At 33.3% G+C, this 19,656-nt stretch overlaps 1 pseudogene; it reads right to left on the minus strand.

Moving 5' to 3' along the window:
- Window positions 1–19,656, minus strand: part of LOC135319332 (early endosome antigen 1-like) — a 64,298-nt pseudogene that overhangs the window by 19,795 nt on the left and 24,847 nt on the right.

Here is a 19,656-nt window from a genome sequence, read left to right on the forward strand (position 1 = left end):
TATGAAAACTACTAAGTAAGACAGATAATATTAAGACAGAAACAATAAGAATGTTAACATCATAAATTATGTATTGTAAACTTCAATTTTTACTTTAAAATTCATATATGTAGGGGGTAAAACTATGGAGAATTTATTTCCTCCATTTTACTCAAGCTGTATTTCTAAAAAGTTTCATCAGAGTACATATTTTATTTTTCAATTTCAAATAAGGTTTATAGTCTAATAATGGTTTCTAAATTACCAGTTCAGTCTTCAGATCTTGAATTACAGTCTCCTCTTTATTTAATTGGTCTGTCAGATGTGTCACTTTTTGTTCAGCAGCTTCTCAAAGACTCTTTTCTTCATCATATTTTGACTTTATATCTAACTAAGGATAGTTATATAAATATTAGTTTCATGACATTAACTTTAGAGAAGAACAGTTTTATAAATTATATTCCAGCACATAGCTATATCTGTATCTATCTATATATATATCACTCTAATTCAAATTCACATTCCTTAGATAACTATAAATATATACAATAAAATTGTGCTTCTAATTACATTAAATGATAAATTTAAAATGATCAAATGTCTTTGTCTACGTAAATTCCACACTAAATTACTAATTAGCATTTTAATGTATACTTAATCATACATAATATTTTACCCAAAAGCATGTAGTTGAAAAAATTACATGTAATTGATAGCATAAACAAATACTAACTCTATATTATTTAACTTCTTCAAAATGTTACTTGTTAATCTTTAAGCATACCCCAAAAGAAAATTCATCTTCTGTAAAGTGAGTCTTTTGAAAGGCAGAGATGAGAGGACAAATGAAACAATTTATAGAGCACTCCATTATCATTATAGCAACTCTCTTACCATTAAATTCCATTAATCATCACCATATTAAGTCTAACAAATGCTTTATCACACTAAAATACGATGTTTATCTCTCAAACATACAATGGTAAAAAGGTAATGAGACTGATTTATTGGCTAAAAAAAATTCTGATTCATTTTACCTGCAATTTCAGTGGCAAGTTGGGCTGCTTTCTGTTCAAATAAGTCTTTCATTTGCTTAATATTAAAATTTTCTGTTTGAGCTTCTTCTAATTGTCATTCCAAAGACTGTAGTTCTACAAAAAAAGTACAGTAGCTATTGAAACACAATATTAATTACATTTCCTAATTGTTATTACTTATATTTTAATCATTGTAGTAATTAAAGACAATCAACATGAGTCTACTATCCAATTACAAGCAGAGTATCTTCACATTTCAAGAATTAAGCATATGTTTCATTTAAGGTCAAAGTCATAATTTACAAACATATAAAACAAATGAAAGGAATACTCAGCATCACACCCAAATGACATAAATGTTTGTTTAAAGATTATTTTGATTTCATATTTCAGTTATTGTCCTAAATCTGTCAACTGACCAAAAAGGAATACATTCTCTCCTCTGATAAAATGTACTATAATATGAAATGTAATTAGAAATGTTTTAAGAACAAGCAAGGCCTTATGTAAAATAATCAACTAAAATATGCAGTAAACTTCTACTATTTCATTCTAACAAAGAAAAGAGATATCAGAGGGACATTAAATACAACAGCTAACCTCAAAATATAATTCTGATTAATTCATTGAGCATTTCTCCAGTTAAAGTCCATTACAAAGATGCTAGTTTCATCTTTCCTTCATTTCAAGAGAAAAAGAGTGCATCTCTTTAATATAGATTTAAATTTTCACTAAACAACCATATTAATGTAATATTCCAGAATTTAGTTTATAACTTCAGAATATAATGATCTAAGGAGACACTAAGATTTTCATTAACTGATTAAATTATGAAGTTCACAGGCAACAAACATGCTGCTCAGCCTAGAATATGACTGTTAATCTTCACTGTTTTAGAGCCATGAAGTATCCACAAAACAAAATTCACGTAGCAGGCATCAGAGAAAAAGAAATAAGAAAGAATGAGAAAGATGAAAAATAAAAATGGAAAAAACAATAGCTTCAAGTAAAGTTACCTGCTGGTGAATCAGCTACTAATCCATCAGGTTTAGACTCCTCAATGAAAACAAAAGACAAATGCATTAAAAGGAAAAGACAATGCTGTTACAATTGCCAATGTGAAAAATAAAAATCTCTGAAAGCCACAATCTGTCAGGTAAGTAGCAAGATTTTGACGAAAATTAAATTTTGGCCTGCTTACATTCTTCAAGATCACTAAGGTAACACTAAGCAGACTGGCATAAAGATCTAAATACAGCTCAGTTCCTCTAAGACTTTTTGTATGTTAACATATTATTAGATTTTTAGGTCTTGCAATAGATGGCATCTTAAATCCCATAAATCCAATAACAGATAAATAAGATAAATTATTACAATTATAAATATAGATTCTAAAGCAAATACTCAAGTTAGCAGGTAAGATTCAGTCCTATAATATTTGAAAATTTTCATAAGCTAAAATAGGCCATGAAGCAATCACTACTAAAAAATGGCTTTTAAAACATAAATTTTTAATTCAGGATCATAAACTGTCTTTAAAAGAAGCAGAAATAAAGAATATATTCCATAAGATTTAATTTACCACATGCATTAGGAATAAAATAATATACCACCTGGTCATTACTTCCATATTCTAAAAATTATATATATCTAGAAGAGTTTAATAAGGCTTCTCACAGTGTATCTGACTTTTTATTTTCCTACACATTGATTTAAGCATATTGACTATTAATAATCATCAATATTTAAAATACACTTTCCCCAATGGTAAATTTCTTATTAAGGCAATTGCACTGTGGAAGATGTATTTAATGTATTAAATGTAAAACAGTTGTCTCAAATGAGGAAACAATTTCCTCTGTGTTTTCAGGTACAGAAAACAATATAGCCCATTTCTGATTGTTAATAACATCTACATAAAACATGAGTAAGTAAACTATAAGTATTTTAGATTACTAAAAACCTCTTTAATGTATCCTCAATTACAGAAGCTGAATAGTAATAAGACTCATATCTTTTTATCCATTTGTTTTTCTTCTCTAGTCCGAATGACGTTTTTTGATGAAAAGATAAAAAAGGCAAAAAGACTAAGAGTCAAAATGTGCTAAGATAATGTGCAAAAGGATTATTAATTCCTTTATAAAAATATTAAAGCTACTGTTAAAGGGTATCCACTTTATTCTTATAAATGAAAACTATATATGCATTAGGTAAAATTATTCTAGGATTCTTTATGTAATTTTCGTATAAAACTCAAGATAATTTTAGTGTAAAACTCGTAATTGGATTAAGACATTTCCTTAGAAAATATATTAAACTATAAAGATTATGAAATATATGTATATATTTATATATATAGAATCTAGGATATCAAACGAAATCACTAAAAATAACCACTTCTGTTACCACAGTGACTTTTCTTTTCCTCATGTATTTTTTTTTGTAAAGTTGTATAGCATATGTATCTGTGTGTGTACAAGGACACATAAAAATTTTTATTGAGTTTTTTAAAATCTAACATTAATACAAGAGTTTTCCCATGCTTTCAAACGATCTCCACTAATATAAACTATCCGCAGTTAATAGTTCTTTCCCTCCTAACAGACATTTTAGTGATTTCCAATTTGTCACCAATTCTTTGAAGAGTTTCACTGTTGTCTGAACTTATTTATACTTTTTAAACATTTAGATATATTGTCAGAAAATAAGAATAATGTAGCCTGATATAAAAAAAAACCAACACATAGGTAAATGATGCTTAGTGGAACACCTTTAAAGAGTTATATCTTAGATTCCCATATTTTGGTTATATTCATTTGCATTCATTAATATTAAAATGGGTATACATGCAGGATATTAAACACATAGAAACAAATTAGGAAGTTATTCATATCAGGCCACCTGCTTACAAAAAAATATTATGCTTAATTTTCAGCAATGAAAATAAACAACTAAAAACACACTTCAAGTATTTAAAAGCAATTACTTGCTGCTGTAGCCCTTGAAACTTTTCTAATTCTTTCTTTCATTCTTCTGAGTACCATTTTTCTTCCTAAAGGAAAAAAATGCCTTTTAATTAGTAAATTTTAAGACTTTTTTATCTGAAACATTGAAAATAAACACGTAAAATCATTTTTATTCTTACCTTAAGTGAAGCTTGTAGGTCTTGGACCTCTTGTCTAAGTAGTGTTATGTCATCTCTAAACATACATTGGGAAAAACAGGAATTAATAGTTAATGTTCTTTAACAAGTCATGGCTAGTGACTGTATATTAGTATTCTAGTTTTCTCAATTCTTAAAAAAACTACTGTACATTTTATGCATAGTGGAATATACATATAAATCCCTTAGGAGAATAATTGTATTCCTAGAGTATGTTACTTATAAATGGAAGAACATTTTATCACGGAAATGATAGAACTGTCAAATGCCTGAGCCAGAAACAAAATACCATTAATTTACCAGCAAGAAGTATCCATGGCTTCCTATTGCAGTTAGTATAAAATCTAAACTCACTAATAAGGACTATAAAATCTGTACAGTCTAGTCCCTGCCTTACCACTCTCCCCCTCACTCATCTAGCTCCAGCATTACTGGCTTCTTTCTGTTCTTTGAGTCTGAAATGCTATTTCCTGGCAAAACTTCACATTTTGTTCCCTTCATCTAAGAGTCAGTCTGATACAGAATAGTGAGAGACCACCCGAAGTCCTAATGCAGGAGAGATTCCATGAGAAAACACATTTGGGATTATTATTCGGGGTATAAGAAACATGTATCTTCCCCTGTTGGATTGTAAACAGCAGATAAAGGGACCCTCCTTACTCCATGCCACTGCAATGCTGCCATGGTAGAAGACACAATAACTGAAATGAGTAGACTGAAAATACTCAAATGAATTCATTCTAGTACAAAAGGAATAGGAGAACAGGATCAGTTCTAATGATGGGGAAGACCAAGTCCACTACAGCACAAGCATATGAGAAAGGTAAAAGATAACGGGACAATACTGGTGGAAGAATTATTCTCTAGGATGGGGGTGGGGGTAGAGAGTAAAGGGACAGAATCAGCTTCATCTGTGAAACATGGTTAATGATAGGAAAGGAAGGAAATTGCTAACAAAGAAAAATGTAAAAGATGGAGAATTGAGTCCTCTATTTTTTGTACTCATTCATAAGTAAAGAATTAACTCATTGTTCCACAGAATTTGTCTACTCCAGACTCTCAAGCTGTTCAGTTTAATGGGGGAAGTAACATGTAAACAAGTAAAAGCAATAGACGATCATCAGTTCTATGACAGAAATAAAAGCAGAGGCATAAAGACAGTGATCACTTCTACCTAAAAGCACTTCATGATGGAGATAAACTCTGAGGTAAAGTCTTTAATCTCTGAATACAGAAGTAAAATTAGATAATAGATTCCTGTGTCTTTTGTTGACTCTTAAAATTTATCTTTATCTGACACTTTCACTAATTTTCATTTCTCTGTTGTGTGTGTGTGTGTGTGCGTGCATCCCCATCCCTCCCTCTCTCCCAAGTGGCCCTAGGAACATATCTATTTGTAGAGACCACAAGCCAACTGGAGAAGACTTAGTCTTTACATGCATACGGACAATTGTGGGTGTGTTTTAAGTTTTCCCTACTCTTTATTAATCTTCCAAATCCATGTATAAACTAAAATGATGAAGAGAGGAATTAATAACAATATACTTGAATGGCTCATACTAAATTGAATCAAATTGCAAAGAAGATAATCCAATTCAGTTTCTAATTGGGTGAACTTAGTTATTCCAATTAATCTTTTAAAAAGTGCCACTTCAACAAATTTGTGAGAGTAATTTGCCTATCAGTGTTTAGAAGGAAATATAATGAACTCTGTTTTCAAAATATCAACAGTGAGATGTTCCTTTGGAACATCAAAAGATACCTAGTAGGCAACTTGGGAGATAATTCTAGGTTGGGAATGTAGTTTAGGAGGAAGTCATAGATGTAGATATCATCACACATATAGAGGAAGAGGAATACATTAAACAGATCAAAAAAGAATGATAACAATGGTATGTTGTCTCAAAAGAGCAGAACAAAAGACAGCCAGTAAACCAAATTTGCAGAGACTGTGACATATGGTCTACAAAGATGGCTGCCATCAAGTTCTTCCCTTCTCATATGTAAAAGCCACCCCTTCACTGAAAGACAGTTTACTTCTTGGCCTCTTGAATCATAACTGGCGTTGAGCAGTCTTGTGGCTACTTTAACCAATAGAATAGGGCAGAAGTGACATTCTGACACTTCTGAACCAAACCTTAAGAAGACTGACAGCTTCTGCTCCTTTCCTCTTGGAATGCTCTTTATTAGGACCTAACTGCTATCCTGTGGGCAAGTCAAAGCAGCCACATACACAGGTCCATATAAAGGAGAACTGAGCCCCCTGACATATAGCCCCAGCTGAGCTGCCAGCAGTATCCAGTTATATCCCCCAGCCATGAATGTGAGGCCATTTTGGCCCTTCTGGCCTTTTCAAAACCCAAGTCTACATAACTTAAGGCAGAACCACCCAGTCAAATCAAAGAATCATGAGAAGTAATACACTGTTAATGTTTTAAACCATTAGGTTTTGAGTGGATTGTTACACAGTAATACGTAACCAAAACAAAGGTCTACTAAGATAAAAACTGAAAATAATCCTTTTTTTTTTTTTTTTTAACTGTTGGGCTTTGAGGGAATAGTTTCAGAGCATGGTAGGGCAGAAACCAGGTTTCAGTGAGCTAAACATTGGATGAAAAGTTAAGGGTAGACTGAATGAAAATTCACGTACTAGGCACTAATTCGTAGATGAAAAAGCAGCTCTGTTAAATTGACACTAAATATAAAGGCACTTATACATGATTTAATATAAATATATATTTTATATCTATTTCCTAACAAATGACAAAAGAATGGTACCAAAATTATTAACTCATACACAAAAATCTTAAAGAGCATTAATAGTCACATGAAAAGGAAAGATTCACACATCCCAACAGCACTGGTTTTCCCACATATTTTAACAAATTAAAACAACCATATTTTATAGTTCTTTATTATCAACCATAATGTGGTCATAACCAACTATGAGCCATTTTTTAAAGAAAAACATGAAACAAATTTTTTACAAGTAGAATAAAATCAAGATTTCTCCCTTAGTGGGAATATAAGATAAAGAGTTTTCACCAATAGCAGAAGAAAAGGAAAGTTATATTGTTGAATGCCTTTCTAAGTAATTATATTTTAGCTTGATTTAATTTTAAAATGGTCAGGCAAAATTGCCAAGAAGCAGAATGTGTATGTGTGCTTGTTATTATATTGGTGATTACAAAAGAAATTTTTAAAAATAATTATTAAATTTAACTCTTGGCTAAATTAATTATTTTAATAACTTACTATAAAATCTTCTAAATAAAGTATATCATTTTTTATTAAGCAGAGTATGCTAAATATAATTTAACCTTTTGATAAATCACAACCTTCTTTCAAAACATATCCTCTGAACCATGTTGTAGATGCTGATATAGTTATTGGTCAAGGATAGAATAAGTTATAACAATAAAGGAGGAAGAAAAAAAAACAATAAACGAGGAAGCCACAATAAATGAAGACAGATTTAAATTAAATAATATAAAAACACTATTTTCAAAAACTAAGTATTCACAATGAAACAATGGTATCACACACATTCACTACATTACACTTCAAAACTATTATACTGCACCGCTTCAGAGCAAGAGCTTCTCCTCCATGACCTGAATCATTGCCAGCATCATGAACTGCCTCATAGTGTTTGAAAAGTTCATCAGCAGATCCAAGAGATTTCATACACTGGGGACATATGAAACCCTAAGAAAGAGATAGAAAAATGTTTCAAAATAGTATTTTAGTATTGCAGAATAACCGTTTGTATGTTATGAAATACAGTCACATGTATTATTCACACCAATGGTACCATTAAGTAAACTCTAATTTATGGTGTTAAGTCCAAATTCTGGTATTGCGCAAAGGTACGTCACTGCTTATCCTGGATGCAGTTTACAAGATACAAAGAAAACCCTTACAACCTTCTTTTAGGTTGAGTAAATTAATGGTAAGAGACTTTTATCCTGAAAAGTCAATTCTAATCTCGAAGTCTAGTTGAGAAGATTTGTCTTCATATCCTCCATCTCTCTAGACAATCCTCTTCGTATATAATACCTGCTCCAATCTACTTCAAAGGAATGATAACCAAAAAATTAAGAACATGAAGTACTCTGATCATTGAGAAAAAAGGTAATGTAAATAACTCATAATTACCACAGAGTTATCTACAATGGTTGAGAAGTATTCTAGTCAGTAATGCTAACCGAAGACTAACATAAAAATTTTAAATTAACATATAGTCCTGTACTTCTCTTCTAAGAACTTGTGGTTCCTCCATACCCCATTTATACTTCTGTAATTTGTCTCTTCAAAAATTAAGTTTCTTGAATTACCTTAAAAAATATATATATATAGTCTATATATATATAGTCCTGTAAAATAATAAAAACTTACAAATAATCCCAGAATGACTATATGGTTATGGCATACAAGGTCCTTCATGTGTATTACCCGAATGACCTAACCAGTCTGATGTCTGGACACCCTTCCTTACTCTATACAACATGGCTCAACTATACTGAAGTACCTATGCTTCTCTGAACACACCATGGTATCTCACATTTTTATCCTTTTGTATGTATATTGCTATTTTCCTCCAGCATTATTATTAGTGTGTCAAGTTTCTACATTCACTGCGACACACAACACAAAAAAGATTTTAATCTATGTTTCCCTAATGGCTAGTGTAGTATTTTGAACATACCATGTATTTCTATACTGTGTATTTATTTAGTGAAATATGAATAAACCCAGTAGGGAAGAATTTGGGGGGCGGGGACAGAAGAGCTTCAATAGTTTGCAGATCACAAAGCTTCCAAGGGACAGATTGAGCTAACTAATAAAAACTCTGGATACATAAAAACTAAAAATAAATAAATAATTTGTGCTCTTTTGTTGGCTGTTACACAAGTAATATACCCTTACTTATCATTTGTGCATATTATATGGCAAAACCAAGGCTCACTGAGCATAACATTACCAGACAATGGTGTAACAAGTATATATAAAGGATTATAGGAACACAGGAGGAGAGGTATCCAACTTTGCCTGTGGTAGCAGTTAATGCTTTACAAAAAATACAGATACACATACATATTGTGTATATGTGTATATATACATATATGTAGAGATATGTATATATGAGACATTAGAATTAGGTACTAAAGAATAAGTAGGAGGAAAGAGACTAAATAGAAGTTTACTTGTCAGAAATAAAGGCATTCTAAGCAAATGGAGGAGCATGAACAAAGATGAAGGAAATGGTATGAAATACAGTCGTGCTGCATTTAGGAAGCAGAGGTCTGTTCTGATTACAGAGCAAGAGTGAAGGGCAGGGGCACTATAGGTGAATGAATGCAATGATCTCCAAGAAACTCCTAAAATAAGCAAAGACAGTAGTACTGAGGCTGTGCATTTGGACATCAGAATAACGCATCAGGATCCACAGATATTTGATGCTCTGCTGAATTTGATGTCTTCTGAATGAATGAATGCTCCCAATCTATGAGTTAATCTAGCTGATGTTATGCTCTTTTTTTAAAGCCACCTATTATCTACCATCATGTTTCATAACCGCTCTATATTATGCTTTATTTGGCATTCTTGTAAACTTCTGCCCAGTAACTACTGTATCACACAAGTTAACATGCTTTTGGTGCAACAGCACATAAACCCCTATAATATTTAGCTTGTCATCTCTCTTTTGCGTCTCAGCTTCTTCTAGTAACTAGAAGGCAAATTACAGTGTTCCTCAGGGAATCCACACCCCGTTACATTATTTAATCTTCACAACTTTGGCTTCTTGACTATTGTCTCTACTTCCAGGTTTTGGCTTTAGATACCTAAGTATGCCAAAAAGCTAGTGATCACATTAAGGTATGTCATACCCTCTTAAAGCTTCTAAGTATTACCAGATTAATATTCCAGAATGAACTGATTCATCCCTAAAGAGAAATTTTAGAAATTCAGTAATAAATATTTAGTTATAGAAATATTCCACCTAAGTAAATTTTCCATGTGATTAGAGCTTTCATGGATGTTTAAATAAAACTTCAGTTTGGGGACATTTCTGATAAAAATAAATCTTCCTAAAGTACATATATGCACTTTCTCACCTTCTTAAATAGATGATATTAAACCTTTGCTTAATGTCTAAGCAGCATAAATATTAATCACTGAATGAGTATCTTCCACTCTGTGAATTCTGGCAAGCATCTTTAATTCCTGTAACCACATTTCAGTTTTTTCTAAACCCTGTTTTGTCTTTCAACAATCATTTCTAAAAATTATTCACGTGCTATTTCTAGCAATGCTGGCCTCATATGAATGGGAAGGGTATACTGGGGGGGAGTCTATTAAAACTATATCACTCATTTAAAATAAAAGTAAAATAAGCTCAGAATGAATATCTGAGAGATGTCCCATGAATGGGACTTTGTGATACTAATTCTGGATATTAAGAGATTCCTCTATTTTTTCTAAAATATTGTCAAGGGGACTGAAGTTGCTAGATAGCATAAAACACCAAATAATAAAATACTCAAAATAGCTAGCTACATTTATTTCCCTTAATCATTCCAAATTTCTCACCAACTTACACACACACACACACACACAGGTTAAAAGCAATTAAATACCTTACTCTTAGCTTTCAGTTATCTGCAACCCTTTCTCAGATCCACTGTAGCTAAGAGCTTATCTTAACTTGATACTGATGATACCCTGTTGTACCAAGTATCCTTTCAGGTAAAAGGAAAGTTCTTATTAAGTGACAGGGAGAACAGGTTGTCACTTTTGATTCTGGCTAGCCCATAAAGAAAAGCTGACCCATATGTTCTGGAAGAAAGACAACTGGTAAAATGCTAAGCAGAGTTCCAAGACTTTTATGCCTCTATCTTTGTTCACACTGCTTCAGCTAGTTTAACTGGTATCCTCCCACAGGCACCCGTTCCCCCATCACCCTAGAGAATGTCTGGTTTAAGTGTTCCCCACCAAAGTTTTTCTGCAGTTTCCCTTAAGTTGAATTAGACATTGCACTCTTTTGCAAATATGTATCATAGAAACTTCCTGGCATAGAGATCATATCTTATTTACCTTTTTTTTTTATCCCTTTTATCTACCAAAATACCTGGAACATAAGAGGTACTCTATTAATGTGTTAAATAAGTGGAGGTTTGGTGAGATTGTTTTCCTTATATGTCATTATCTCATAGGAAAAAGTAAGTGTGATTTTTTTGTCTTTCATGGTTAAAAAAAAGTTTCATTCTTTTATAAAACTTATAGAAGAATTTTTTAAAATCTATGCCTCTATTTGGTTATAGAATACTGTAGTCATTTTCAAAGGAAGAGACATAGCAGGATCATCTGAGAAACTGTTTCCAGCCTAAAAATTGGCAACAATTCCTCTCACAGGTTCCCACCCCTAGCCTTAGACATGCATCAGCCCCACACACTACAGAGAAACATTTGGGTGACCCACTGTTCATGGTAAGTATGCCTCATTCTTTCCATCAGGTCTGGGTAGTCAAAACAGAGGTTGAAACAGTGGTAGACCCAGGTTCTAATGCAGTGTATTTTCCCGAATAAAGACAGTGACAGTTCACATGCAAAGTCGTCTTTAAGAGTAAAGCATTAATCTAAAACATTGTAATATATTCACTGATAAAACATTAACTAATAAAGATATAATTATTGAATAAAAAACTCACTTTATATTTCAAATTTCATGGCAAAATTTATGCAAAAATATTAACTTAAATGTTTATATTTGTTTACAGATTCACAAAGAATAGCCAAGCCAACTTCCCAAGAGCCTCTTTTCCTTATTGAAGCTTCTTTAAAGCATGCATAATTAAAGCAATCCATATTCCCTTGTAGCATAAAAAATTAAGCAACACCAAGGCCAGGAAAAACAAAGCTATTTTGAGCAACCCATAACCAAGCTGCTAAAACAAAATATATAGGACCCACAGTAACACTGGAGTCATTAAGAAGTTCCTGTCCTCTTGTCTCATTTTCAGCATGCACTTTCTGGTAATGCTCCGACAAATCAATAGCAGTTATACATCTTTTCATACATAATGGACAGATGAAACCCTGTGAAATAACAACTTTTAGGAGGATATACATAAAGTTATTTATGAAACAAAATATAGACAGTAAAAACAGACATAACAGGAAAATAATTAGTATATCTCTTTTTAGTATATAGAAAGGAAATTTTTAAGCAGTAACTGCACGAAAGGTGAAAGACCTATCCAAAGTAGGACTTTGAAAATTAGTTTCCATCCTCATGCTGCAAGTTTCCTCTGGTTCAGTATTATAGTAACCAGCTGCTTCAGTTGGAATATAACTACTCTTTTTGTTTATAATACTTCGTTCTTGCTTATCTGAGAGCCATTATTGGCAAACTAGTTTTTATTTTAGATCAAGAAATGACTGGCAGTTTTAACAAATACCTTTATGTAAGATAACATTCTCAACAAAAAAAAATTCTTATGATGAAAGCAATTTTTAGTCTTCACCATATTCCACTAGCCTAAGATACTATTCTTGTCCACACCCATGTGTTCCAGTAGGTAGGTTTCTAGTAGGTAACCTTTTATTCTAACTTTATGAGCCAAATAAAATCATTTAAAAACAATTTCCCAAAATCCCTATACCTAACAATATCTATATTTTAAATGTGAGATGTTACACTTATCTTTGGTTTGGGGTTTTGTCAGACAGGAACAGTAAAAGGATAAGAGGATAGAGGAATTGAGAGGATCAAGGAGAAAGTAAATTAAATGAAGACAGTGGTGAAGGACAATAGGTTATAAAGTTTATAATGTTATGGGTTTGGTGTCAAAAATAGATGTGGTTTTGAGTCACAACCAATATTGACTATATGAATTTTAAAAGTCACTTTATTTTGCTAAATATCATTTCCTCATCTATAAAATGGGGCTGATATTAGTATCTGTTCTTCTAGAGTTATTGTATAGTATATAAAATGCTTAGTCCAGTGCCTGAGACATTATAAGTGCTAAACAAATATTAACAGTCATTGGATGTACAGTTAGAGAGTAAAGGAAATGAAGCTAAGAAAGGCTGAGAGACTAGAAGAAAAAATAGAAATTAAAAACCTGAAATACTCAGTAAGGCCAAAGAAGTTAAGTAGTGAGGAGAGAAAAAGTTTTTGCGAGGACAAGCGGTTAAGGTAAAGAATGCAGAGATACGATTTTATTTAACATTTCAGATGAAACTATTCTACCTGATAAGAAGATGGAAGGTACTACCATGGGCTTGAGTAACTAGAAAAGAGGTAATAAAGATCATTGGCACTGATAACATTAAGAACTGGGAGGCTAAGATGTTCCTTGAGTCTCTAACATCACTTAGGACCATAGCAAGCAAGAAGACTGCAAACAAATGTTCCAAAGTGAGAAGCAAGGCAGGGTAGCAGTTAAAAGCCAGTCCTGGGCTTGAAACCTGGATTCATACCACTCTTAGTAGCACGTATGACCTTCAATTTCTTCATCTTAAAGGAGGTAAAAATAACACCTACTTCATATGGGGGAGTCGCATGAGAATTAAATGAAATAATAAATGCTAAGTGCTTATCACAGCATCTGATATAAAGAAAACATTCAATAAATGTTAGCTATCATTAATATCATTGTTCCTTTTGTTAACAACCCTTAAATGGGACTAGCTAGGGGATGAAAGTAAGGAACATGAATTCACTTTTTTTCTTTTTACTGATGAAAGTGCTGTCTTCCAGGCAACCACAGTCCCGAGTACTAAAACTACACAATAATTTTTCAAAAGAATGCACTGTTGCATTTTTTACCACAATATATTTATGCTGCCTACCATTTTACTCATTTCTTCACTGTAAGCATCCGCATATCATTCAATCATTCATTCTAAAAGTATTTACTGAGTGTGATTACTAGGTCATTATGCTACCGTGCTGAGAACACAATGGTAAAATAAAATGAAGTCCCTACTCTCAATAAGCTTGCAGGTTTCTTGAAAAATTTACTAAAGAAAATAATCACATTTTACACTCCACTAATCAGAAAATCCTATTAAAACTACCTTCAAAATATATTCAGAATCTCAGGACCTTTACTGTTATCGCTTGATCCAAACCACCCTCACAGTGTACATGGATCACTGCAATAGACTTCCAACAGTCTCTCTGCTTCTACCCTTACCCCACTAACAATTTTATTTTCCACAGAGCATCTAGAGTGTATCCTACAAAAACGTAAATAAATTTTGTCGTTTCACTGCGCAAAACTCCCAAGTGACTTCCCATCTCACCAAGAGTAAAACACCTAAGTCGTTACAAAAGCCAAATGGCCCTATGAGGTGGGCCTCATTACCTCACTATCCCAGCCTCCCCTCACACTCACTGTGCTGGAGCCACACAAGCTTCCTGGCTTTTTCATCACGCCAGGCATGCTCCCACCTCGGAGACTGTCTACTTGTTCCACATGACTGCAACATGCTTGTTCCAGAAGTTCACATGACTCGTTTCCTCACTTCCTTTAGTTCTTTCTGAGCTATCCGCTTTCTTAGAAACATCTTCCCTGACAATCCTATTTGAAATCGCACCCACCCAAAATACTTTCTGTGCCCCCTTCCCTGCTTTTATTTTTCAAAATAACACTGCCTCCTTCTGTACAATTTTAGTGTGATTTGGGTTTTTTGCCTGTTTCTACCCACTAGAATATAGGTTTCACCAAGATAAAAACTTTTTACTATTTCACTCACTGCCATATCTTCAGCATTCAGAACAGTGTCTGGCAATAATAAATATTCGGCCAAGAAATGAATCTCATAATAATAGTCATTACCAAAAGGATAAGGAATACTTTTCCATAGAAGAACATGGAAGAAGTCTCCATCCTACATGTGAGCCAAGGAAAGTTTACTGAAAAAAAGTAATTATCTGCGATGAGACTTGAAGGATAACCAGATGTTAACCAAGAAAAATGAAAAGCCAAGAACAAGTAAGGCATAGAGATCAGCATATTCAAAAGTCCAAAGATAAGAAAAAACTTGGAACACCTTAAAATTAGGAGTTCATTATGCCTGGATCAAAGAACATTAAAGAAAAAAAAAAAACCACATATATAAGGTTGACTGATTTCCCACAAAAGTAAAAATTTAATGCCATGGGGAAAGGTAACATTTTCAACAAATGGTCCTGACAGGCATATGGGGGGAAATGTGATTTCCATATTCACATGGAAAAAATGAAACTCAACCAGTACCTCATACCATACATAATAATTTAAAAGAAACCACAGACTTAAATGTAAATGCTAAAATGATTTTTTCATCCTTCAGTCTTTTTTTCTGAAATATAGTTGATGTACAATATTATATGTTACAGGTGTACAGTATGATTCACAATTTTTAAAGGTTATACTCCATTTATAGTTACTATAAAATATTGGCTACATTCCCTGTGTTGTACACTGTATCCTTGTAGCTTGGGTTTTATTTTTTTAATCAGGAGAAAGTTTTGCAGTGTTGGGGTAGGCAAAAAATTTTGCAGAACCCAAAAAGCACTAACCATAAAAGAAAAGGGTGACAAACTGCACTTCACCAAAATTTAAATCTTCTTCCCTTTGAAAGACATCATTAACAAAATGAAAAACAAGCCAGATTGTAAAAAAATATACACAACACATATTTCTGATTGTGGTATAAGGCCTAAAATTAAGGCCCAATATTATATGCTGCCTTGACAACTGGTGAAACTGGAAGAGCTTCAATGATCTAACTACAAGCTCCCCTCCTTACTCTGCTCCAGCAGATAAGGTCCTCTAGCCCAAAAACCCTCCTCTTCACTGGGAGCAGGCACAGGGCCTGCTTAAGCCTGAGCAGCAGGTTTCAGTTTCCTACCAGTCCCTGGAATTATTCAAACAAGCCAATCACATCTCCTGTAGGAAGCAGACACCTCACCTTCCTGATACTATAATGACTGCTTCTCACAGCCCCTGAGTGTTCGTTTCTTCCCCAAGTGCAATCCTTGTGTGGCCCTACTTGGCACACAGTGTCCTCCTCACCTGGGCTGTGAGTATATGTGAATAATAAACTGCTGTTGATCTCACTTATCGAGTGTCAGGTTAATTATGTGTTGAGCCATCCCCATAAGTCTAGGGAGGGGCTTCCCTTAGCAATGGGGTGAATAGGAGGCAATCAAAACACTGACAAAGGACTTGTACTCAGAATAGATAAAGTCATCTTACAATTCATTAATAAAAAGATAATTCAGTTTTTTAAGTGGTCAGATTTCCAGTTCCAGATAAAATGGAATAGATACCCTTCTTTATTCTTCCAGCTAAACACAGCTAAAATCCCTAGGCATTATATATAAAACAAACATAAGACAATTTTGACAGATAAAGAGAGAAACGCAGACCAGCTAAGGAGCTCAGAAGCCAAGGACTGAGACAGTGGTGAGTACTCTGCATTTTCTTTTTGCATCATGTATTCTAAACTAGGTGCTAGAGAAGCCGGCAACCTGGAAACTTCAGTGGACCCTTACCACTTACCAGTGGACAGCACCACAAGAAAAGGCTGCTCTCCCTAGCCAAAGGAGCAGAAAAACGAAGATTGGATTTGGTAATATGGTGGTCATTAGTGAGTGCTTTCAGTGAATACTAAGGATGGAAACCAGACTGGAAAGGGTTAAAGAGTAAATAAAGACATTTGCTTCTGCAATGTGATATAGTAAATAGTCTGAACAACTACCCTGACAAGAACAACTGACATAAAAAATCACTTATCACATTATATATTATATGTATTATATATTTGTTATAGACAATGTTTATCTACCCTCAAAATTCATTTGTTGAAATCTTAATCCCCAATGCGATGGTACTAGGAGATGGGATCTTTGGGAGATAATTCAGTCATTAGAGTAGAGCCATCATGAGTAAGATTAGTACCCTTATAAAAGAGACCCCAGAGAGCTCTCAAACCCCTTCTACCATGTGAGGACAGCCATCTATGAACCAAGAAGCAAGCCTCCATCAGACAAAGAATCTGCCGATCTTTGATCTTGAACATCCCAGTCTCTAGAACTGTGAGAAATAAATGTTTATTGTTTAAGCTACTCAGTGCTTTTGTTATAATAGCCTATACTAAGATACTGTTATATATATTATTATACGTAATAATATATAAAATGTGAGAAAAATGAGCACTAAAGCAAGGTATTGCTTTATTTCTATTTCTTTAAAATCCTGGAAGCCATATTTCAAATTTCATTTAGATGGCTGCTAAAGGAACAATGTTAAAACCTAGAGTTTGTTCAAAGTGGGAAGCCAACTTCAGAGTAAAAGGGAAATAACCTGAGAGAAAGATTAAGAAAAAAAGAGACTGAGGGAGGGGGAGAGACATCGACCAACATCTTAAACAAGTCTGTACCTTAGCATGGGCTAACGGAAAAAACAACATCTCCTGAGAATTCATAATCACCAATAACCCTTGGGTGGGTAGTTGGATTTTACGCTAGTGAGTAATCTGAAGAATTTCAAGCACCAAACTTAATTTAAGGGAGTCTCAGGTTAATGGCACCTCTAAAGCAGTATTTATACGCTGATGGGAATAATTTGTGGCATGGGTAAAAATCAAAATCGTAGGAGGGAAAGATGATAAGCTGAGAATATGAGAGAGAATGGAATCCAGAGCAAAAGCAAAATGACTGAAGTCTGATAGCAAAAGAGACCTGTCTTTCACATACAAAAGTAAGAAAAAGAACAGAGGTGCAAGTATAGCTTTTAGTGACAAAATGAGCACATTCATCTAATGGTTCCTATTTTCTCAATGATGTAGAGAGTGACCAAAGGAAGGTGAGAATAAGGTAAGACACACGGAAGATTTAAGGATAACAGAGAGAGTACAGCTATCACAGACAACAGAAAAGGGACCCTGATAAGAAAGCACAGCAGGATTACCAGCCACTGCTCACTACCTTTTGGAGATTCTTTGTTGTTTTTGGTCTGAATGAGGTCAGCAATTACTACTAAACTCCTTTCCAGGGTTACAACTGAGCACTCTGAGCTCATCACATCATGAACACAGTTTGGAATGTTTTCCTTGAATGTATTTCCTTAAACTTGCTCATAATATAAAGTTCAACTGATACTTTCCTTCTCACTTTCACAGTCTTGTTAGATCTTATTACAGTTAATACACATATACATGAAGACAGATGGCCAGAAAGAGACAAAACAGATGAATGGATAGAGACATACCCAGAAACAAACACAAAAATAGACTCACCAACCAAGAGGTGGGGAAGAGTAGAGAAAAGGGGACTGGGTAGATAGTACAGTTAGATTCAGAAAGGGACAACTGACAAAAACTGTCAGAGCAGAAACACAAGTGTATCAATCTCTTAGGGGCAGTATTATGGGTGGTTTTTATGTTCTTCTCTCATCTTACCTCCTTTTTCTGTGATGATCATATATTGTTTGTTAAAACTAATAATAACAATAAAGCAACTACTAAGGCTGACTTTTGGAAAAATGAGGGTTTTTTTAGACTTATTTACTTTATCCATTAATTTTCAATAAGTTATCAAAGATAAAAGTTCTTACAAAGTCATAAATGAAGACAACAAATAATGTATAAACTTTATAGCTAATCTAATCTTTCATTAGCTTAGTAGTTCATGACAGTACAAACATAATTAGATACTAATCAACTGTAATTCTTCACAGATTTAAAAATCTTCATTAAGTTGAGATGACATTAACATTAAAGACAAATTGGTACTACTATTTTTTGGTCTTAATATACACTTTCTCAGTCTCAACTAAGCACAAATAGCTATCCATAAACATGATTCAAAAGGTGCTTTTCAATTTGTAAGAAAGATTTCTGAGAACTTTTTCTACAAAAGTTTAAATTACCAGTTGTTACTTGAAATATTTGCTATTTTTCCTTAAATATTGAATTTTATTGTAAAATTTTATTTTCATACCTCTGAAGAGCTTTCATTAGTGACATCCACAGTGTTTACAGGAGCTGCTGATGAATCTAAATCAGAACCTTGAGAGCCAACTCTCCCAGGAGTCTGAAACACAAGCAGAAGGGGGAAAATCAAATTAAATATTAACAATATATTCATAAACTATTTAATAACCTAAACAGTAATCAAGGCTAGCCTTATACATAAAAGTAGACATTCTCTCAATAATAACAAACAGTAGTAGAAGCTATCCTTTACTGGAGACCAACTGTACCTAATATTTTATCAAGATCTCTACCTGGATTCTCTCAGTTTTAGTTTTTTTGAAACTAATAAAGTTTATTTTTGTATATAGTGCTTTATCATCCTCATCTCACTTTCACAGAATATCTTATTTAATCACAATGACATCTCTGAGAGAGGCAGGGATAATGTTATCTCTATAGATAAGAAAAGAGAGAAAATAGACATCACAAAGCAGCTAA

Source organism: Camelus dromedarius, chromosome 25 (assembly GCF_036321535.1).
Source record: "Camelus dromedarius isolate mCamDro1 chromosome 25, mCamDro1.pat, whole genome shotgun sequence".
Taxonomy (NCBI): Eukaryota; Metazoa; Chordata; class Mammalia; order Artiodactyla; family Camelidae; genus Camelus; species Camelus dromedarius.